General features: G+C 40.1%; 1 protein-coding gene across 3 annotated transcripts in view; it reads left to right on the top strand.

Annotated features, from left to right (window-relative positions):
- Window positions 1-433: 433 nt before the first annotated feature.
- GDPD4 (glycerophosphodiester phosphodiesterase domain containing 4) overlaps window positions 434-21,679 on the top strand; it is a 251,177-nt gene continuing 229,931 nt past the window's right edge. For 2 of the 3 annotated variants that reach the window (XM_058306029.2, XM_058306027.2), the window contains exons 1-2: window positions 434-562; window positions 16,029-16,069. The gene's annotated coding sequence lies outside the window, so the exon portion shown is untranslated. The remainder of the gene's footprint in view (window positions 563-16,028; window positions 16,070-21,679) is intronic. The other variant, XM_058306028.1, reaches the window with a different exon arrangement.

The raw sequence follows: 21,679 nt of genomic DNA, 5'->3' as shown, positions 1-21,679 counted from the left end.
AATTTCTGTTTGGGGTTTATTGCAAAGTTTTTGTGATGGATGGTGGTGATGGTACGGCAACATTGAATTTTATATTTGCATATTATTAAAAGTGGACATTTTGAAAATGTTACCAGAATAAAAATTATTTAAAAAACGCTTAGAACTGTACAACACAGTGAACCCTAATGCAAATGTGCACTATACTTAATAGCATAATTAAAATGATAGTTTCATCAATTGTAACAAAGGCACTACAGTAATGGAAAGTGTTAATAATAGGAAAACTGTGTTGAGTGGTGGTAATGGGAAGGCTGTACTTTTTGCATGACTTTTCTGTAAATCTACAACTTCTCAAGTAAAAAGCAGAGGAAAGGAAGGAGGGGAGAACAGCTGCTCTTCTCCGGTGGAAGCCGCTCGCGGGCCTGAGGGGCGCCGTGGCCACGCCCCCCACGCCCTGGCCCCGCCCCCGCGCTCCCCACGCCCTGGGCAGTGGGAGTCGGGCCTCGGGCCTCCATCTTGGAGAGGAACCGGTCTTCTCGAGCGCAAAATCAAGTGTTGGGTATGGGACTGTAAATTCACCGTAAGTATCATGTCTATCTCAGGTCTTCATCCCGAAGCATCTCTAGAAACAGGAAATTAAAATTAAAATGATCACGACAGCAGCCAAATTTAGCTGGCCTCGTCCCCCGGCCGTGAGGCACCCTGGTGGTCGGTTCCCAGGGTGGGTGACTCGGAGCCGCCCTCGCCCTGCTGCTCTCGGCAGGCGCCCGCGGCGAGGCGCTGCCCTCCGCCGCCGTCTCTCAGGCGGGGTGTCGGGCCTACGCTCGGCCCACTGGGAAGTTGAGCAGGCGTCGGGCCTCGGCTCCCTGTCTCCTCTCTCAGGGATCGCCGTGCGGCGCTGCGCGGTCACTGCCTGAAGAGGCGGTCCCGCGACGTCCGCCCAGTTTCCTAGTTTATGACAACAGCGGTAAGGCTGGTGCTAGTTTCTCCACCCGGTCTGGCATCCCCTGGCTCTTGACTTAAGCAGTTTTAGGGAGGAGTAGGTTTTGGAGGTAAAATCAGAGGTTCAGGTTTGGACATAATTTTGCGATGCCTGTCGGAAGTTCAAGTGGAGATTCTAGTAGGCTGTTGGATAATATGGGTCTGGAAATCAGACAAGAGGTTTAAAGGAAACAAAGTTTATTGATCTCCCCCTAAATATTGAAAAATTTTCACATGCACTTGGCTGCCCCGATGCATAGACACAATATGAAGTATTTGTAAACATATGGAAAATGATGGTAGTAATGGCTCTGGTAAAAATATGGCCTTTTAATTCAGTATTCAAGCAGTTTACCACCCTCCCAGCCACAGAGCTTTTGTTAACAACATCTGCCCTTGGACACCTCAATATTTGCAACTAGTCGCACTAAGCTCTCACACACACACTCTCCCTTTTTCTCTTTCTCTATTAAATCATCACTAAATTAAAAATATTTTTAAAATTTCCGTCTTGATTATTTTCCTTTGATCAATGGGTTTTTATGAATGTGTGTTTACTTTTCAAATATGGAATTTTCTATTACCTTTTCCTTATTGATTTCTGGTGTAATTGCACAGTAGTAGGGAAATAGACTCGATATCAATTTGAAGTTTGTAAAACTACTTGTGTTTGTTCAATTTCAATGTTAAGACTAGTTTCTTAATCAGATTATTATTTACTACGATTATAGATTTGTTTGTCCATTACAGGATATGTGCCTACAAATTGAAAATTATTATTTTTATCATTACCGTCATTATGAAGATGTCCTCTTTATTTCTTGTAATGCTTTTTTTTTTACTTTAAGGTTTACTTTGTCAGTAGTAGAGTGAGGTAGATTGTAGCATTTGTCCACAATTTTTCACCCTTCCTTTAGTTACACCCTTCATGTTCACACCCTTTGTCATGTAACCTTGCAGTGCCCTCATACCATTGGGTGACCTGCCTAGCTCTGTGGCTTTGAACTCAACCTTGCGAGCAGACATTGCTGCAGCAGAGACTTGATATGGACTTGCGCATTGGGACTTGCTCTCTTGGGAATTTTCCATCACCATGAGAAAAATTCAGGCTTCCTTGGTTGGGTGACATATGGAGCAGAGCCAAGACACTCTGGTCAGACTGAGACCTGCCTCCATCAGCACAACAGATAGCTGATCAGCCCAGATGTGTGAGCATTAACACTTATTGTTATATGTCTTTGAGGTTTTGTCTTTGGTTGGTAAATAGCATTATGATAGCAATAGAAAACTGATACATATATAAGGTAACTATCTTTCCGTTCTTCTACTTTCTTTTTAAAATTTATTTTTAAACAGCTTTATTGATATAATTCACATAGCATACAATTCATCCATTTAAAGTGTACAATTCAGTGTTTTTATATATTCACAGATAAGTGCAACTATCACCACGGTCAATTTTAGAATATTCAGATAAGTGCAACTATCATCACAGTCAATTTTAGAATATTATTATCACTTCAAAAAGTAATCCTGTACCCTTTCGGTGTCAACCCCATACACCCTTGTCCTCACCCCAGTTCTAAGCAACTAATCTAGTTTCTGTCTCTATGGATTTCTTTATTCTGGACTTTCATATGAATGGAATCATATAATATTTGGATTTTTGTGACTGCCTTCTTCCACTTAGCATAGTATTTTCTAGGTTCATCCAAGTTGGAGTGTGTATCAGTACTTAATTCCTTTTTATGGTGAAATAATATTCAGTTGGTTGGGGATTGACTCATGTGCCCCACAAGTTCAGGTTCAAATCCTACTCTACATTCCTATGGTTATGACCCCATTTGTAAAGAGGACCTTTAAAGATGTTATTATTAGTTAAGGTGTGGACTCATTTGTGAATAGGAGATTTGAAGATCCTATTGAGATGAGGTCAAATTGAATCAGGGAGGACCTTGGTCCATATGATCAGAGTCCTTAGAAAGAAAGGAAACTTGGACATACTCAGGAGTCAGAATTCAGTAGAAGCCAGTCAGTGGAAGCGAGAGGAGCAGCCACAAGGAGAGGCAGATTGCCAAGTGACAGGCAGATACACAGGCCAAGGAACCCCAAGGATTGAGATAAGCCAGCGTCTGAACGTGGAGCATGCATGGCCTGTCAACACCTTGATTTAGTCTCTCGTTGTTTTGACTTGCATTTCTTGGATGACTAATGTCAAGCATCTTTATGTGTGCTTATTGGCAATTTATATAATTTCTTAGGAGAAATGTCTATTGAAGTCCTTTGCCCATTTTAAAATTGAGTTGTCTTTTGTTGTTGAGTTGTAAGAGTTCCTAATATATTCTAGATAAAATCTTATCAGATATATAATTTGCATACTTTTTCTCCTATTCTGTAGATTGTCATTTCACTTTCTTGATAATATCCTTTAAAGCACAAAAGTTTATAATTTTGATGAAGTCCAATTTATTGTTTTCTTGTGCTTTTGGTGTCATATTTAAGAATTATTTGTCAAATCCAGGATCATGAAGATTTACTTCTATGTTTTCTTTTAATTGTTTTATAATTTTAGTCCTTACATTTATGTCTTTGATGCAGTTTGAGTTAATTTTTGTTTATGCTGTGAGGTAAGGGTCCAACTTCATTCTTTTGCATGTGGCTATCCAATTGTCTCAGCATTATTGGTTGAAAAGACTATTCTTTCCCTGTTGAACATTCTTGACACCTTTCCTTAAGTCACTTGACCATAGATGTGTGGGTTTATTTTTGGACTCTCAGTTCTAGTCCATTGACCTATATGTCTAATTTTGTGCCAGTACATTATTTTGAAATAAGTAAGTGTGAGTCCTCCTGCTTTGTTCTTCTTTTTTCAGAATTGCTTTGACTCTCTTGTAATTCCACCTAATTTTAGGATCTGCTTATCAGTTTCTATAAAGAAGTCAGCTGGGATTCAAATAGGGACTGCTCTCAATCGATTAGTTTGGAGAGTATTGCCATCTAACAAGTATAAATCTTCCAAACTGTGATGTCTTTCCATTTATTTAGGTATTTAATTTCTTTCAATAGTGTTTTTTAGTTTTCAGAGTATATGTTTTACACCTCTTTTGCTACATTTATTTCTCATATTTTATTCCTTTGAATGGAATTGTGTGCTTAATTTCATTTACAGATTGTTTATTGCAACTATATAAAAATACAGTTGATTTTTGCATTTTGGGCTAGTATTCTGCAGCTTTACCAAATTTGTTTATTAGTTATAGTAGTTTTTTATTTGGTTCCTTAAGATTATCTGATTGTAAGATTCTGTCACCTGCAAAAAGAGATAATTTTACTTTTCTTTTTCTATTCTGGATGCCTTTTACTTCTTCTTTTTGCCTAACTGCCCTGGCTAGACCTTCTAGTACAGTATTGAATAATAGCATGGCAAAGTGGGTTCCTTATCTTCTTCCTGATCTTAGGGGTAAGCTTTTAGTCTTTCACAATTGAGTATGATGTTTGCTGTGAGTTTTTCATATATATTCATTATCAGGTTGAGGAAGTTTCCTTCTATTTGTATTTTGTTGAGGGTTTTTAATCATTAAAATTTGCTGAGTTTTGTCAAATGCCTTTTCTGTATCAATTGAAATGTTCGTGTGTGTGTGTTTATCTTCATTCTATTAATGTAGTGTTTTATATTCATTGATTTTCATGTGTTGAACCACCTTGAATTCTTGGGATAAATGTTCTTGGTCATGGTATATAATCCTTTTCTCTTTTCTTCTTCTTTTTCTTTTTTTTTTTTTTTTAGGGAACTTGTATGTTTATAGAAAATTTATGCAGAAAATACAAAGTTCCTATATACTGACCCCCCATTATTAACACCTTGCATGAGTGTGGTACATTCATTGTAAATGATGAAAAAAAATTATTATAATTGTACTATTAACTATAGTTCATGGTTTACATTAGGGTTCTCAGTTTGTGTTGTATAGTCCTATTTTTAATAGATACATATATTTTTATATAATATATATGTATTACATATATATGACCTAAAATGTCCCCTTTTAACCACATTCAAATATATAGTTCATTGCTGTTAATTGCATTCACAATGTTGTATTACCATCACCACCATCGATTACCAAAACTTTTACATTATCTCGAATAGAAATTCTGTATAATTTAAGCATTAACTCTCCATTCCCTAACCCCACGCGGCCCCTGATAACCTATATCCTAATTTCCAGTTCTATCAATTTGCTTATTCTAGTTCTTTCATAACCTTGAGATCATACAGTATTTGTCCTTTTGTGTCTGGCTTATTTTATGCAACACGATGCATTTTGCTCTTTTTTTGTTGAGGATTTGTGCATCTGTATTTATAAGGAATATTGGTCTGTAATTTTCATTTAAGTGGTATCTTTATTTGGTTTTGGTATTAGATACTTTGCTCATAGAATGAATTAGGAAGTGTTCCCTCTTCTTCAATTTTTTTGGAAGAGTTTGATCAGGATTGGTGGTAATTCTCTTTTGAATGTTAAATTACTTTTTATTAGCAAATTTTTAAATTGTCTTTAAAAAATACATAGGTCCCACAAAATCTTACATTAAAAAATATAAGGGGAGAAGCAGACTTGGTCCAGTGGATAGTGCGTCCGTCTACCACATGGGAGGCCCACGGTTCAAACCCCAGGCCTCCTTGACCTGTGTGGAGCTGGCCCACGCACGGTGCTGATGTGCACAAGGAGTGCCCTGCCACGCAGGGGTGTCCCCGCGTAGAGGAGGCCCACGCACAAGGAGTGCGCCCCGTAAGGAGAACCGCCCAGCATGAAAGAAAGTGTAGCCAGCCCAGGAATGGCGCCACACACAGGGCGAGCTGACACAGCAAGATGACGCAACAAAAAGAAACACAGATTCCCGAACTGCTGACAACAACAGAAGCAGACAAAGAAGAACACGCAGCAAATGGACACAGAGAGCAGACAACAGGGTGGGGGTGTTGAGGGGGGAGGGGAGAGAAATAAAATAAATCTTAAAAAAAAATATAAGGGAAGCAGATTTGGCTCAACTGATAGAGTGTCTGTCTACCACGTGGGATGTCCAGGGTTCAAACCCAGGGCCCCCTGACCCATATGGTGAACTGGCCCACATGCAGTGCTGATGTACACAAGGAGTGCCGTACCACACAGGGCTGTTCCCTCTATAGGGGAGCCCCACATGCAAGGAGTATGCCCCATAAGGAGAGCTGCCCCGCGTGAAAAAAGTGCAGCCTGCTCAGGAGTGGTGCTGCACGCACGGAGAGCTGATGCAGCAAGATGATGCAGCAAAAAGAGACACAGATTCCTGGTGCCACTGACAAGAATACAAGTGGACACAGAAGAACACACAGTGAATGGACACAAGAGAGCAGACAACAGGGTGGGGGGAGGGGAGAGAAATAAATAAAAAAATAAATCTTAAAAGAAAAAAAAAATATATATAATAGGTTCCCATATACCCCACTCCCCACCCCCCGACTCCTCCCACCGCAACAACCTCTTCCATCATCGTGGTACATTCATTGCATTTGGTGAATACATTTTGGAGCACTGCTTCACCGCATGGATTATAGTTTACATTGTAGTTTACACTCTCCCCCAGTCGATTCAGTGGGTTATGGCAGGATATATAGTGTTGTGCATCTATCTCTATGATATCCTTCAGGACAACTCCAAGACCCAAAAATGCCTCCATATCACACCTCTTCTTCCCTCTCCCTGCCCTCAACAACTACCATGGCCACTGTCTCCATATCAATGATATAATTTCTTCCATTGCTAGAGTCACAGTTGCTCTATAGTAGAATACCAGTAAATCCACTCTAATCCATATTTTATTCCTCCATCCTGTGTACCCTGGATGGTGATGCCCATTCCACCTCTAAATTGAGAGGGGACTTAGGTCCTACATGGCTGATGGATGCGATTCTCCTGCTTGCAATTGTAGACTCTTGGTTCCCTGGTATGATGGTTGACCATTCTCATCTCCCTGTCAGCTGATCTGGGTAAGTCCAAAGAACTGGAGAGCAGGTGTTGCAACTCTGCTGAGGCTCAGGGCCCAGCTGACACATGGACAGTCCTGAGAATCAAGTCTCCTGGGCATACACCAACCCCAGCGCCAATTACAGTTTCAGTAAAAGTGACAGAAGAGGCTGTGTAGAGAGGTCACATGTGGTCCTGGACTTTTTCATGGGAGGTTTTTGATTGCGGATTAAGTCTCTTGTTATTGGTTTGTTGAGATCCTCTATTTCTCTTTGAGTGTGTTAAGGTAATTTATGTTTCTAGGAGTAGTCATTTCATTCAGCTTATCCAATTTTGGAGGGCATAATAGTATTTTCTTATAATCCTTTTTGTTTCTATAAAGTTGGTAGTAATATCACCTATTTCATTTCTGATTTTAGTAATTTGAGTCATCTTTTTTTTTTTTTTCCTTAGTCAATCTAGCTAAAGGTTTATTGATTTTGTTGGTCTTTTCAAACAACCAACCTTTAGTTTTATTGATTGTCTCTATTTTTTTTTCCTATTCTGTAGTTTATTTATCTCCACTCTAATCTTTATTTTCTTTCTTCTGCTAGCTTCAGATTTGATTTGTTCTCTTTCTAGTTCCTTAGATTATTCGTTTGGTACCATTAGATTATTGGTTTGAGATCTTTTTTAATGTAGGCATTTACAGCTATAAGGTTTCTTTGGAGTACTGCTTTTCCTACATCTCATACATTTTTTTAAATCTCCCCCCCTTGTGGCTTTTTTGCATGCTGTCCGCTCTCTGTCCATTCACTGTGCGTTCTTCTGTGTCGGTATTTATTTATTTCCCCTCCCCCCCCTCGTGACTTGCTTGCTGTCTGCTCTCTGTGTCTATTCACTGCATGCTCTTCTGTGTTTTTTGTTTTTTTTTTTTGCTTGTCTCCCTTTTTTGTTGTGTCACCTGCTAAGTTGGCTCTCCGTGGCGCTTGCAGGCTGGGTGGTGCTCCATGGTATCTGTGGGCTGGGCGCTGCTCCGCAGTGCTTGCAGGCCAGCAGCTCTCCATGGCATGCAGGCGAGCCTGTCTTCACAAGGAGGGCCTGGGATGTGAACCCAGGACCTCCTATATGGTAGACGGGAGCCCAACTGGTTGAGCCACAGCAGCTTCCCTACATCCCATAAGTTTTGATATGTTGTGTTTTCATTTTCATTCATCTTCTAATTTCCCTTTTGATTTCTTCTTTTATCCATTGTTTAGGAATGTGTTGTTTAAATTACACATACTTGTGAGTTTATCAAGTTTTTCCCTGTTACTGATTTCTAATTTTGTTCCATTGTGGTCAGGAAACATACTTTATATTATTTCTATCCTTTTACATTTATTGAAGTTTGTTTTATGGGCTAGCATATGGTCTATCCTGGAGAATGTTCCATGTGCACTTGAGAAGAATGTGTAATCTGTTATTGTTGGGTGGAGTGATCTATAGATGTCTGTTATGTGTAGAAGGTTTATGGCAGTTTTCAGATCTCCTGTTTCCATGTTGATCTTCTGTCCTATCTGTTATTGAAAGTGTGGTATTGAAATTTCCAGTTATTATTCTTGATTTGTCTATTTATCCCATCATTTCTGTCAGTTTTGTTTCACATATTTTGGTACTTCTATTATTAGTGCATATATCTTTATAATTCTTATGTCTTCCTGCTTCATTGACCTTTTTTCATAAAATGTCCTTCTTTATCTCTAGTAATATTTTTTGGTTTAAAGTGTATTTTGTCTATTTGTATGGCCAGTCCAGCTTTCCTGTGGTTGCTGCATGTAGATGTATCTTTTTCCTTTTTTTTTCCTTTTTCCTTTTAATCTATCTGTGCCTTTGAATCTAAACTATGTCTCTTATAGACAACATATAATTGGATTATATTTTCTTTTTTTATCCAGTCTCCAATCTTTGCCTTTTGATTAGATTGTTTAATTCATTCACATTTAATGTTGTTATTGATATAGTTGGATTTATGTCTGGATGTCTGGTTTTTTTTTTTTTGGTCTTCAATGTTTCATGTCTTTTTTGTTCCTGTATTTCTTCTTTACTACTTTATTTTTTATTGAGTGACTATTTTCTACTGTAGATTTCATTTCTTTCATGAATTTTACACTGTATTTTTTGAGTTTTTAAAAAAGTGGTTGTTCTAAGATTTATCATATATATCTTAATTTATCAGAATCACTTTTAGATTTATACTAGCTTAATTCCAGTAATATATGGAAATGTTACTCGTATATAGCTCTATTTCATTTCCCCCTTTTTGTGGTATTATTGATAGACATACCATCTATTAATTGTTGCTTGACCATTTCTTGTCATTTCCCTAGTCCATTACAGCTCTTCTACTACACACCCTCTTTGTGCTGTTACTGACAGAACAGTTCTGAGTTGAGTGTTTCATATTTACTCTGACCTGTGGAGGGCTCCTCCCAACTGTCTTATTCCCAAATTCTTTCTTGCTAACTAATCAACCTACAGTCTAGGCTATATCATACTAGATCCACAAATCTCTTCCCACATATCTTTCACACAATCTTTGCTGTTGTTAAGAGTGCCCTTAGTTGACCTCTTTGTTCACAGTCTTTTTGTAGTTACATCATCAGCTGGTGCTTCGTAGTAATTCCTTGGTGCTAGGGAGGCTTATCCCTGAGAGTCATGTCCCATGCTGGGGGGAAGGAATGTATCTACATGCTGAGTTTGGCTTAGAGAGTGGCCACATTTGAGCAACATGGAGGCTCTCAGGAGGTAACTCTTAGGCATCCCACAGCTATAGGCCTAGTTCATATTTCAGGCACACAGGCTCATAATCGGAGTCATAAGTATCAAGGGCTCATCGTTGGACCTTCCATCTTTATTGGTCTTTGCTATTGCACTTGGGGGATTATTGTTCCTTTGGGGAGTGTGTTAAAGCTCCCCTGGTCAGGAATTCAGTATTCTCTCATCTGTAGTTTCCAACTGAAACCACTATGAAAATATCCAAACCTTTCTATGTACCCTGTATACATGCCCTGGAGAACTCCCTCCCAACTGTGTACCCCCTACTATTGACATCCCACACAAGTGCTCCTTCCCCGCCATAGTTGAACCTCTCTGTAGTCCAAAACTTCTTCAAAAAGGAAGCCCAATATATTGCCAGGTTCCATTAATAGAAAAATGGAATATAGTGAGGGGTTTAAAGGTTAGATATAGAATACGTAGAAATTTAGAAAAATTAAATAAAGGGAAAATAAATTGGGGTATAGTGAGGGGTTTAAAGGTTAGATATAGAATACATAGAAATTTAGAAAAATTAAATAAAGGAAAAATAAATTGGGGTATCAAAGAAATGGAAAAATGAAAAAGCTTTGTTTTTGACATTTTGCCTTTCATCACTGCTACAGGTATTGCCCTGTATGTATAGTGGCAAGGCAATTTCTTCCATTTCTTCCTCAGTGTCTACCTCCTTTTTTTTTCTCTTTTTTTTTTTTCCTGATTATTAAGTTTCTCTTGACATAAGTTTTGGTCACAATAATTCACATATACAATATATGGTATTCCCACATATCCAACATCAAACCCTTTATCCCTTCCCCAACAGTGATCTTTTTATATGTTCATATTATATTTGCTGCAACCGGCAGAATATCTCAGCCTACATGTAATATCAGGTGTTAAAAACTCCTTTTTGACTTTGGATGAAAAGGGAGAAATGGAAAGGACAAGTAAGTTTATATGGCTAAGAGTCTCCAAAAAAGAGTCGGGAGGTCATCAGGGGTTGATGCTTATGCATGCCACAGCAGGGTACCAGAGACAGTCAAGGTACATGGAAACCCAGGTGCTGGTTCTCCTGAGGGCTGCAGTGACCCACAGGTTCTATGGTTAAGGCAGATGGCTCTGGAGTTCAGGGCCATGTCAGTTGGCCTGACTTTGGAGTTTGTGTTCCTGAGTGATGGAGTTGGACTCAGATATAACCTTTCTACACATGCCTCTTCTGTTACTTTTATGAGACCTGTGGTTGGCATTTGGGTTGGTGTATACTCAGGAGACCTGAAACTCTGAACTGTCCATGTGATGGCCAGGCCCTGGGCCTCAGCAGACTTGCAGCTTCTACCCTCTGGTTTCTTGGACTTACCCTGGCCAGCTGACATGGAGGTGAAGAGGGTCAACCACCACACCAGGGAGCCAAGAGTACAAGCAAGAGAACTGCATCCATCATCCATATGGAATCTAAACTCCCTCTTGATGTAGAGGGGGACCGGACATAGCTATCCCAGGTCCACACGACAGAGGAATAGAGTATGGATTAGAGTGGACTTGCTGGTGTTCTTCTGGGGAAATATTGTGATTAGTAAGGGAAGAAATTGTGGTTGTGATGTGGAGAGGGTGGCCATGGTGACTGCTGATGGTCAGGAGAGGGAAGAAGAGATATGGTGTGGGGTCATTTACAGGATTTGGAGTTGTCCTAGGTGGTGCTGCAGGGACAGATGCTGGATGTTGTGTGTCCTGTCGTGGCCCACTGGGTGAACTGGGGGAGAGTGTGGACTGCAATGTGGACCATTGTCCATGTGCTGCAGCGGTTCTCCAGAATATATTTGCTGGGTGCAGTGGATGTGCCACAATGGTGGAAGAGTTTGTTGATGTGGGAGGGGTGGGGTAGGTGGGGTGCGGGGTATATGGGGACCCCATTTTTTTTAATGTAACATTTAAAAGAAAATAAAGAAGAAGAAGAAGGAAAAAAGAGTGCCCTTAGGTTTAAACTCATGGAGTGTTGCAAATGAAGTTAGTTTCTTTCGGGAAGAGATTAGGAGCTATCTGTTTTATGGCCTGCTTCTCTCCCCAGGCAAAGTCTCTGAGCCAGGGCTCTGGAGGTGGGGATGGGGACGGTAATGAGCTTCTCTCTGACACCACAGTTCTAGTACCCCAGCACGAGTTGTGTGGAGGCGGTAGCCTAAGGCACTTCCAGCTTGCATCTCCAGATATGGAACCAGGGCTTCATGAGGTGGTGGAAGGGCCATCATATTAGGGACCCAATATTCCCAGCAAACAGTGCCCGAGATGGAGCCCTCTTTCCATGAGTGGGGATTGGGTGGGAAAAGGAAGCCCGCATCCCCTGACTGCTCTCACGCAGGACTTGGCCTCAGCAACCAGCAGCATGGGGCGGATGAGAAACAACTAAATTTTGTTCCCCTCAGGAAGAAAATCCTTCCACTGGGAGGTGGGGGGAGAGCGATCCCTGTGTTCTTTCCTGCAGCAGTCTGTAGTGGATTCTCTGTCTTGCTGAATTGGGAGGAGGGAGAGAGGGAGAAGGTCTTGGTTCAAATACCACAGACTCTCACTATTGACTCAAGGGAGTCCTTTTGCCCAGTGCACACAATGCCAATATACTGAAACCAGGATTTTGAGAAAAGAAAGAGTTTATTAGCAAGGGCCAGTCAAGTGGAGACCGGAGGACCGTAATTTAATAATTTCCTCAAATCAGTCTCCCCGAGCTGAAAGCCATGCTGTTTTTTATGTGATTTGTGGTGGCTAGTTTAATATAATGAGTCAGATGGAATGCAATTATGTCGGGTAGGTGGTGGGTCTTAGCTGAACATGTGTGATTTCAAAACATGCTTGGGTCATATGTTTGCATGTAAGAAGATGGTGGTGTAATGGTGATGTTGGGCATGATTTTTCTATTATAATGAGCAAAGATAACGTTAAGGCAATCTCCTCATAACTGTGCATGTCCTCATGACCAGAATCAATTTATTCTAGTTCTAAAGTGAAATACAAAAACAGAATCTAACCTGTATTTTGGGGTTAGGTCATCTTATAGTCTCATTACTCTACATAAGGTGAGATAAGTTCCCTATTAATATACATAAAGGGATAGAGTTTTAAAACTATGGAAGTAGAAACTTTAATAAATCAGTAGGAGAGGTTACTTATGTCGGGTTAGTGAAGCAGTGGCTCCCACCCCCCTTTTGTTGTATACTTCTCAGTCCTGAGGAATAAGGGGTGACAGCCACTCTGGCTACTTCCTGCTGCTCTTGAGCAATAATCAGGGTTTAAGGAATGGAATATTTTGGAATGATATTGAAGACATTCCAGGGGTCTAGGCAGTGGAATGTCTTCTTCAGTGTTGGAGTTATTTGGCATATCTTCTGTAATAGATTGACATGCCGAGTTGTAACATTCTGTCAATTGAGACAGTATCCTTTTGTTACTATTACTAGGTTTACTCTTCCAGACTCTAGATGTGATATAAAGCAAACATTTAAAAATAAGAACACTGAGAATGAGTGTAAGTATAGATATGCCTGTTTTTAGTGTAGGTCTAAACTAGGAACCCAATTCCAGAAGGAAGCAAACTGAATAAATCAAAGAAATTAAATGTAGATGGAGGTGTGTGTAGGTTTAAATCTGATTTTTCATTAGAACTAAAAGTGTAGATGTTTACTTTCTTGTTTTTTCTAAGTGCAAAGCTCTCATGAGTTTTATGAGTTCTGCACATTGTACAGACATACCTGGAGGGAGAGCTGCTGCTTTGAGCATATCCTGTAAGTTTATAATGGAATACCTACTTTTTTAAGTCCTTGGATCATGAAACTGCTTCCATGGGTGAACATTTCTAGGACAGGGTGATTTAGTGGTTGATCTGTGAGATTACAGCAGCTGAAATAGACTTTAAAAAAATTTTCTTTTTCAATTTCTCTCCTCTACCCCCCTGGTTGTCTGCTTTCTTTGTCCATTCGCTGGTGTTCTTCTGTGTCTGCTTGCATTCTCTGCAGCACCGGTTATATGTGTCTCTTTTGTCGTGTCATCTTGCTGAGTCACCTCTCCATGTGTGTGGTGCCACTCCTGGGCGGGCTCTGCTTTTCTCGAGTGGGGTGGCTCAATGAGGGGTGCACTCCTTGCACGTGGGGCTCCCCTATGCAGGGGACACCCCTGCGTGGCACAGCACTGCTTGCACACAGCAGTACCCCACGTGGGCCAGCTCACCACATGGGCCAGGAGATCCTGGATTTGAACCCCTGGACCTCCTATATGGTAGGTGGATGCTCTTAGTTGAGCCATGTCCACTTCCCTGAAATAGACTTTTATAATTATTTTTATAAAGTCATGTATTGACCCTTTTTGATTGTTAGGTAAAAGTAGCAGGATTTAAAGAAGAGATGGCTTTTAATTTTATATTTGGATTGTCTAATAGAATAGTCTGGTATTTGTTTAATTTTTCCAAAAGTAAGCCACTACCTGCCGTTTTGTTTTAGGAGGGGTAATTGCATCAGGCTAGAGTTTAACCTGAATTAGTTCTGCAGATTTGGCTTTTGCTGGCATCCCACCAGCCCATACCTCTGATTTTACCTTTAAAAGGATGTCTGCAGGTATCTCAGATAGAACTTCCTTTCTCAGATGCAGCAGGGCAGACCGGTGGGCAAAGACCTGGTCTGGAGAAACTTCAGTATTCGGAGTGTTTGCTGAGAAAGTGTTTTATACATTTAGTTTGGATGTTAAATTTTGTCCAAGTAGAGGCATAGGACACTCAGGCATATAGAGAAAACTATATTTTAAATGAGTATTTCTTAGCTGGTGTTCAAGAGGCTATAAGAAAGACTTGTTACCAGAGGCTCCAGATACTACAATTATTGAAACTGTCTTTGGGGAGAGAATCCCCCATTTCTCAATAGTTAGTTTCCATGTCAGAAAGTCTATGAGTATTTTTCCTACTAGCGTAGATACAGGGCTCCAGGTGAGAAATGGTGATGTGATTGTTAAAGTTGGAAGGTGCCCCTGAGCCCCATCATTCTTGGTCACTCTCATCCTCAGCAAGTTGAAGTGTATGGTAGGTGGATTTGCACGGTATCTGGACCTCCCCTCGCTGGGGGCAATTTGGGCAGTACTGCTTCCAGTGGCCTTCTTTGCAGTAGGCACATTGTTGTGGCTTTAAGGGATGGTTAACGTGCTTTAGTCATTGAGGGCCCTGGGGGTCTTACCCTTCATCTCTCTTTTCTTTGGTTGGCCAGTTTCATCACCATCTGTATAAACCTTGATTGACGGCTTCTCCCAACAACTAACATTTCATATATACTTTTCTTGGTTTGGACCCAATTGTTAAAAAATATTGAATGCAATCTCAACCAGATGTGACATAGGCATTCCTAATCTGCCTTCTAGTTTTTGTAATTCCTTTCTTATATCTATATATATTTTTAGCACTCTTACAAATAAAAGTCATATTAATTATTCTCATATTATCTGGATGTTCAAGATCTAAGTTATGCTTCAGATATTCAAGAAAAACAGAAGGGTTTTCATTTGGTTCTTGTTGAATTTCTTGAAACTTCTTTAAACTTTTAGGTTTCAGGACTGATCTAGTTTGGTTCAATCTTCCTGGTTATTTGGATTTCAATGGGGCTCTGCTGTAGGAACAACCAAAGCTCTTGGCAGCCGGAATGGGCTGTTAGGCTGTAAGTTATGTAGTCTATCAGCCTCTTGCCTAGATTTTTCAAGGACCATCCTACTCTCCTAAGGAGAGAGGAATGTATTAAAAAGTGCTTGGATGTCTGCCCAGGTAGGATTAGTAAAAATAGAAACAAATACATTTTCCATTTTCTAGGGGTCATCTCAAAATAAAACCATATTCTTTTTCTAATTATATAAGTCTGAAGTGGAGAAAGGAGAGTATACATAGACAAATCCTCTTGGGTTGCTTTGATCATTAATTCCAATTGGCATTTGTCTCAAAGAAAATTGCCACACCTGGGAATGAGTAGCTCCCCAGCCAAATTGTGTTCCCTGATCATTGCTTCCTGACTAGGAGATAAAGGAGGGCTAAAGGATGACCTGCTCTGATACAGAGATGAGGAGGCATCCTCCTTTTCTTGTTCTCCAGCATAAGGAGAAAGAAGAACAGAGGGTAATTCTAAGTGTAATGGTGAAAGGTCCTCCTCTGGATTAGAGTCCAGCAACACCTGTTTAGTTGAGACATAGAATTTCTGACCTCTTAATAGAGCTGTTTTTAACAGTTAAGTTTTGAGAATTATTGTCTCTTTGGATCATAATATGATATTTCTTTTGCAGACTCTTTTTTTGGAACAAATACATGAAACATCGAACATAAGGTATTTCATCCCATTTTTCTTCTCTCTTACAAGATAACTTTTAACTGCCAAATAGTATTGTCATTAAGAGACCCATCTGCAGGTCATTGTTCTCTGTATTCTAATTTATTTTGAGGCCAATATAGTGAAAAGAAATATTCTTTTCTTCTTCATTGGTTCATACCTAAATATAGACTATCTGAAATATAGTATAGAGGGCTTCAGCAATTATTTGTGGTGCTATTAACATTTCACATTATTATAATTTCTTTTCTTGGCATCACAAAAATATCACATAAGTTAATAAGAAACCAGAATCTCAGGAAACCAAACTAATGTAAGAATGTCTGTGCTTGACATTCATAGGCCTCGGGGTCTGTACCTGACAAACAGGAGGACTTAATTAAGGTGGGACTCAAACCCACAATCTTAATCAGCATTCCTTAACTGACAACCAGAAACCAGATTATTATCAGACTTTGGCAAAAGAGCAGGCACAATTTGTTAAGTACTCACCCAGAAGACATGTTCTCAGAACTGTTTTTCCTCTTGAAAATGAAAGTGTGCTGTGGGGCTGAAGTGCATTCCAGCTGTTGAACCCCTAGACTGATTGGTCTAAGTGGCCACAGGGGTTGGTGGCTGGAAGCTCCCACCCTGCAGGGGCCGTGGAGCCCCAGGCTGGGTTTTTATGGCCCCAGTTTCATCTGCGGTGCCAGGTGAAATCACTCAAATGAGTCCTTTTGCCCTTAGGAAGGGTCAACCCAGCAGAGACCAGAGGACAGTAATTTAATGATTTCCTCAAATCAGACTCACTGAGCTGAAAGCAATGCTGATTTTTGTGTGATTTTGTGGGAGGGGCTGGTTTAGTATAATGAGGCAGATGGAATGAGATTACATGGGGTCGATGGTGGGTCTTAGCATGTTCTGTTTCAAACATGCTTGGTCATATGTTGCATGTGAAAAAATGGTGGTGTAATGGTAACCTTGGGCATGATTTTTGCTATTATAATGAAGCAAAGGTAACTTTTAGGTCAAGCTTCTATTAACAGTGCATGACCTAGTGACCAGAATTGGGTTATTCTAGTTCCAAAGTGAAATACAAAAACAGGACCTAACTCAGATTTTGTGATTAGATCATTTAATAGTCTCAATACTCTGCATACGGTTTTATATTAATATACCAAAAGGGAATGCAGTTTTAAAACTAAGGAAATAGAAACTTTAATAAATCAGTAGGGAAGATTACTTCTGTCGGGTCATTGAAATGGCAGCTTTATTTTTCTTACCTAATTTTCATTGATTTTCCTTAATAGATGTTCCTTCATTTGCTCTTTGCCCTATGGATCATTTCCTGATTCCCTGAGGATTTAAATGATTAAAAAAAAATTTTTTTTCCCACAGTTTCACTGGGGAGCCAGTTGGCAGAGCTCTTCACACTGTCATGACAGAAGTTGATTTATAGTTAACATCTCAAAGTTATAACAGTCTAATTTGAATTAATACCAACTTAGTTTCACTGGTATGCAAAAACTCTGCTCCTATACATTGCTGTCCCCTTTATGTTTTTATTATAACTAATTACATCTTTATACATACTGTGTCTGTTAGTATAAGCTTATAATTTATTGTTTTTGATACATTTACTTTTTAAATCATATAGGTAAATAAAAAGAGGAATTACAAACCAAAATACAATAATACTGGCTTTTATATTTACTTATATAGTTATCTGAACTGATATTCTTTATTTCTTCATATGGCTTCAAGTTACTGTTTAGTGGCCTTTTATTTTTGCCTGTAGGACTCCTTCTAGTATTTCTAATAGGGCAGATCTCCTAGTGATGAACTCCCTCAGAGTTTAAAATTATTATTATTATCTGGGAATGTGTTGAGTTTTCCTTCATGTTTTTTTAAAAAAGATTTATTTATTTATTTAATTTCTCTCCCCTTCCCCCCCGCCTCAGTTGTTTGTTCTCTGTGTCCATTTGCTGTGTGTTCTTCTTTGTCCGCTTCTGTTGTCAGTGGCATGGGAATCTGTATTTCTTTTTGTCATGTAATCTTGTTGTGTCATCTTGTTGTGTCAGCTTTCTGTGTGTGCGGTGCCATTCCTGGGCAGGCTGCACTTTCTTTTGCCCTGGGCAGCTCTCCTTACGGGACACACTCCTTTACGCATGGGGCTTCCCTACGCAGGGGACACCCCTGCGTGGCAGGGCACTCCTTGCGTGTATCAGCTCTGCACATGGGCCAGCTCCACACAGGTCAAGGAGGCCCGGGGTTTGAACCGCGGACCTCCCATGTGGTAGACAGATGCCCTAACCACTGGGTCAAGTCCATTTCCCTTCCTTCATTTTTGAAGGATAGTTTTGCCAGATGTAGAATAATTGTCTGGCAGGTTTTTCCTTTGGCATTTAAAATGTCATCTGTTGAGTTGCCTCAGTAATATCTCATGAGAAATTAATCATATTGAAGATGTTAGTCCAATTGAGGCTCCCTTATACAAGATGAATCATTTCTCTCTTACTGTTTTAAAAACTCCCTTTGGTTTGGCTTTTGACAATTTGTTCATACTGTATCTTGGTGTGGATTTCTTTGAGTTTACCCTACTTGAAGTTCATTGAGCTTCTTGGATACGTAGATTTATGTCTTTCAAACAAATTTGGAAAGATTTTGGCCTTTTTTTTTTTCAAATATTTTTTCTGCCCCTTTCTCAGTCTCTTCTCTTTCTGGAACACCCATTACATGCATGGGTACGTAACTGGTGCCCATTATGCACATGAGTACATATTTATACACTTCTTGGTATCACACTGTATTGTATGACCTAAAAATTCAAATGCTGGCTTGGCATTTTTGAGCCTCACAGGTCCCAAAGGCCTAACATGAATGCTGCTGCTCTTGCCATGTATGTCCCCCACCCACTGGGAAAGCCTTCTCACCTGGCTGGTTCTATCAACCAGACCACTTGCACTCCATCCAGTCCTCAACTTAACATGTTTTACTTTCCTGCCAGCCTGTGAAATTATTCAAACAAGCCAATTACATCTTTCCATTGGAAGCATGAGCCACACCACCCTCTTGTTCCTATAAAGCCTGCTTTTCATAGCCTGTTTGTTCATGCTATTCCTGAGTGCAACCTCTGTGTAGCCCTGAATGGCATTACATTGTTCTCCTCCTGAGGCTGTGAATATATAATATATATATGTGTATGTATGTAATATATAAATAATAAACTGTTGTCAATCTCACCTGGCCAGTGTTAGGTGTCATGTGCTCAGTGATCTCATACTATTTAGTGTGGGGGATATCTCCTTCACCAATGAGGTAAATAGATGATCAGAACAATTGGCATCATGAACAGGATGGTTCATTCATGACCATCGACACCTGGGGAGTTTTAACTAACTTCTCCTTTGCTAACTAACTGGTTCCTGATACAGAGAAGGTCATGCGGAATAGAACTACCCAATGCTTCTTGTCTTGCACTTTAACTTGTACCCTGCTCTGCTGTCTCTTGGCTGTTTCCATTTCTCCCTACCCTAAGTTTTATTCTCGACCCCAAGGTAAAAACTATTGTTAATCGACTGTATCCTGGAGTGAGGTGTCAACAGGTGTGGTGTGTGTCTAGCAGGTGGTCTCTGGGACTCCCACTTCCAAGTCTTAGTCAGAGGGACTGTCAGTAAGCCCATATGGGATGATCAGAGGCTGACTTGCCCATAGGAGATGAGGATGGCAATGACACAGGGTCTTAACTGGATGGTTCTTGAGTAGCACTTGCTGGAGGGTGGGCCAGAGCTCTCAGTGATAAAAATTCCACTGTATCGCATTTAGCCTGTGACTGGAGACTGATTGCTTGAGGCAACCATCTGGCCATTGTTTAGGAAGGTACCCCCCCACCCCCAGGATGACTCTGGGGTCAGTGCCATAAGAGTTTGCAGAAAGGCAGAGCCCCAGATTTCCAGCAAGGGAAGAATTAAGAATGACCTGCAGTTACCTTGTAAGAGTCATTGTTCAGACAAAGGTAGTGGTGACCTTGCCTATCTCCTTTGATGTTGCTCTTCTTACGGCTGTATCCTGTTCTTTGTAAATCCCCCTCCCCCCAAAGCATGTGGAGGTACATCCATGGCTGCCTGATGAGAAAGAAAGGGGGAAGGAGCATTTGGTATGTAATTGCTCTCCCCATACAAAATCCCTAGGAAATGTTTCTGGAATTTGCTTAGTGCTGCTGCTTACCAGCCATGTCAAAGGGCTAATGTAGAGATCACAGAGTTTGATGGCTCTTACCTGGGACACTGGCAAAATGACCTACTGGATGTGGATGCCAAATCCAGGGAGATTGCCTGGCCTTTCCCACAGGAAGGGCATGACTACTTATGAGCAAACACTGGGTCTCCTTTTCCCTATCACATCAGAAGATCCTTACTCTGAACAGACAGAGACAAAAACTGAAAAGTGCTAGAAATGAGAGAGAAAGAGAGAAGAGAGAGGATAGAAAAAGAGAGGAGAGAGAGAGAAAGAGAGGAGAGAGAGAGAGAGAGAGAGAGAGAGAGAGAGAGAGAGAGAGAGAGAGAGAGAGAGAGAGAGAGAGAGAGAGAGAGAGAGAGAGAGAGAAGGAGCACAGAAGAGGGGAGGGGAGGAAAAGGGAAAAGGAAAAGGGAAGCCTGTGTGTGTGGCAGATAAAGGCAGGGTTGTAATGGAGAATGGTTTCAATTTACTGACCTCTAGGTTGTAGGTGTAGTTCTCTTTTGCTGTACTACTGTCCTACTTATTCTTCTTTTGCAAGAAAGGCTCTGTTCATTTTTCTTCATTAATTTTTTCTTCTTTTCAGATTGGATCATCTCAGTCAATCTATATTCAAGTTAGTAGAGTTTTACTTTTGCCTGTTCAAACCTGTGTTGAATCCCTCTAGTGAATTTTTTCATTTCAACTTTTGTACTTTTCAACTGCACTGTTTCACAATTTCTATTTGGTTTCTTTTTAAAATTTCTCTTTATTGATATTTTTACTTGCTGAGGTACTCTTGTCCTGATTTCTTTCACCTCTTTGAGCATATATTTAAGACAGATTTAAATCTGTCTAGTAAATCCAGTGCCTGAAACTCCTCATGGATAGTTTCCATTAATTTCTTTTACCTAATGAATGGATCATACTTCCTTGTTTCTTTGAATACTTTGTAAGTTTTTGTTAGAAACTAGACATATTGAATATTATAATGTGGCAACTCTGGAAGCCAGATTTTTTCCCCCCATTTCTGGGGTTTGTTTTTGCTGCTCTTCGTAAGGTGCCATGGTTTGCTTCTTTAATGAATCTTCTGAACTATTTTGTAATGTTTGTATTCTTTGTTGTATATGGACACTGAGGTTTGTGTCCTTTACGTTAGTAGTCAGCTAGTGTTTTGACAGTTTCCTTAAATGCTTGGAGACAAAAGGAAGGAAAGAAAAAGAAAAAAAAAAAACTCTCCAAGTGCTTGTCAAGTTTCTCCTCTGTAAAATAACTCTTTATCTCCCTTTCCATACTGTACTCTTTGTAAGGAAATTACTTTATGTGGCCCCTCCTTAAGGTTATGTTCTCCCTCCTTAACTGTGGAGTATCTGTATAACTTACTTGGAATTATTTTGTGTGGAAGATTTGTCT

Source organism: Dasypus novemcinctus, chromosome 10 (genome assembly GCF_030445035.2).
Source record: "Dasypus novemcinctus isolate mDasNov1 chromosome 10, mDasNov1.1.hap2, whole genome shotgun sequence".
NCBI classification, from domain to species: Eukaryota; Metazoa; Chordata; class Mammalia; order Cingulata; family Dasypodidae; genus Dasypus; species Dasypus novemcinctus.
This window is presented reverse-complemented; position numbering and strand designations above follow the sequence as displayed.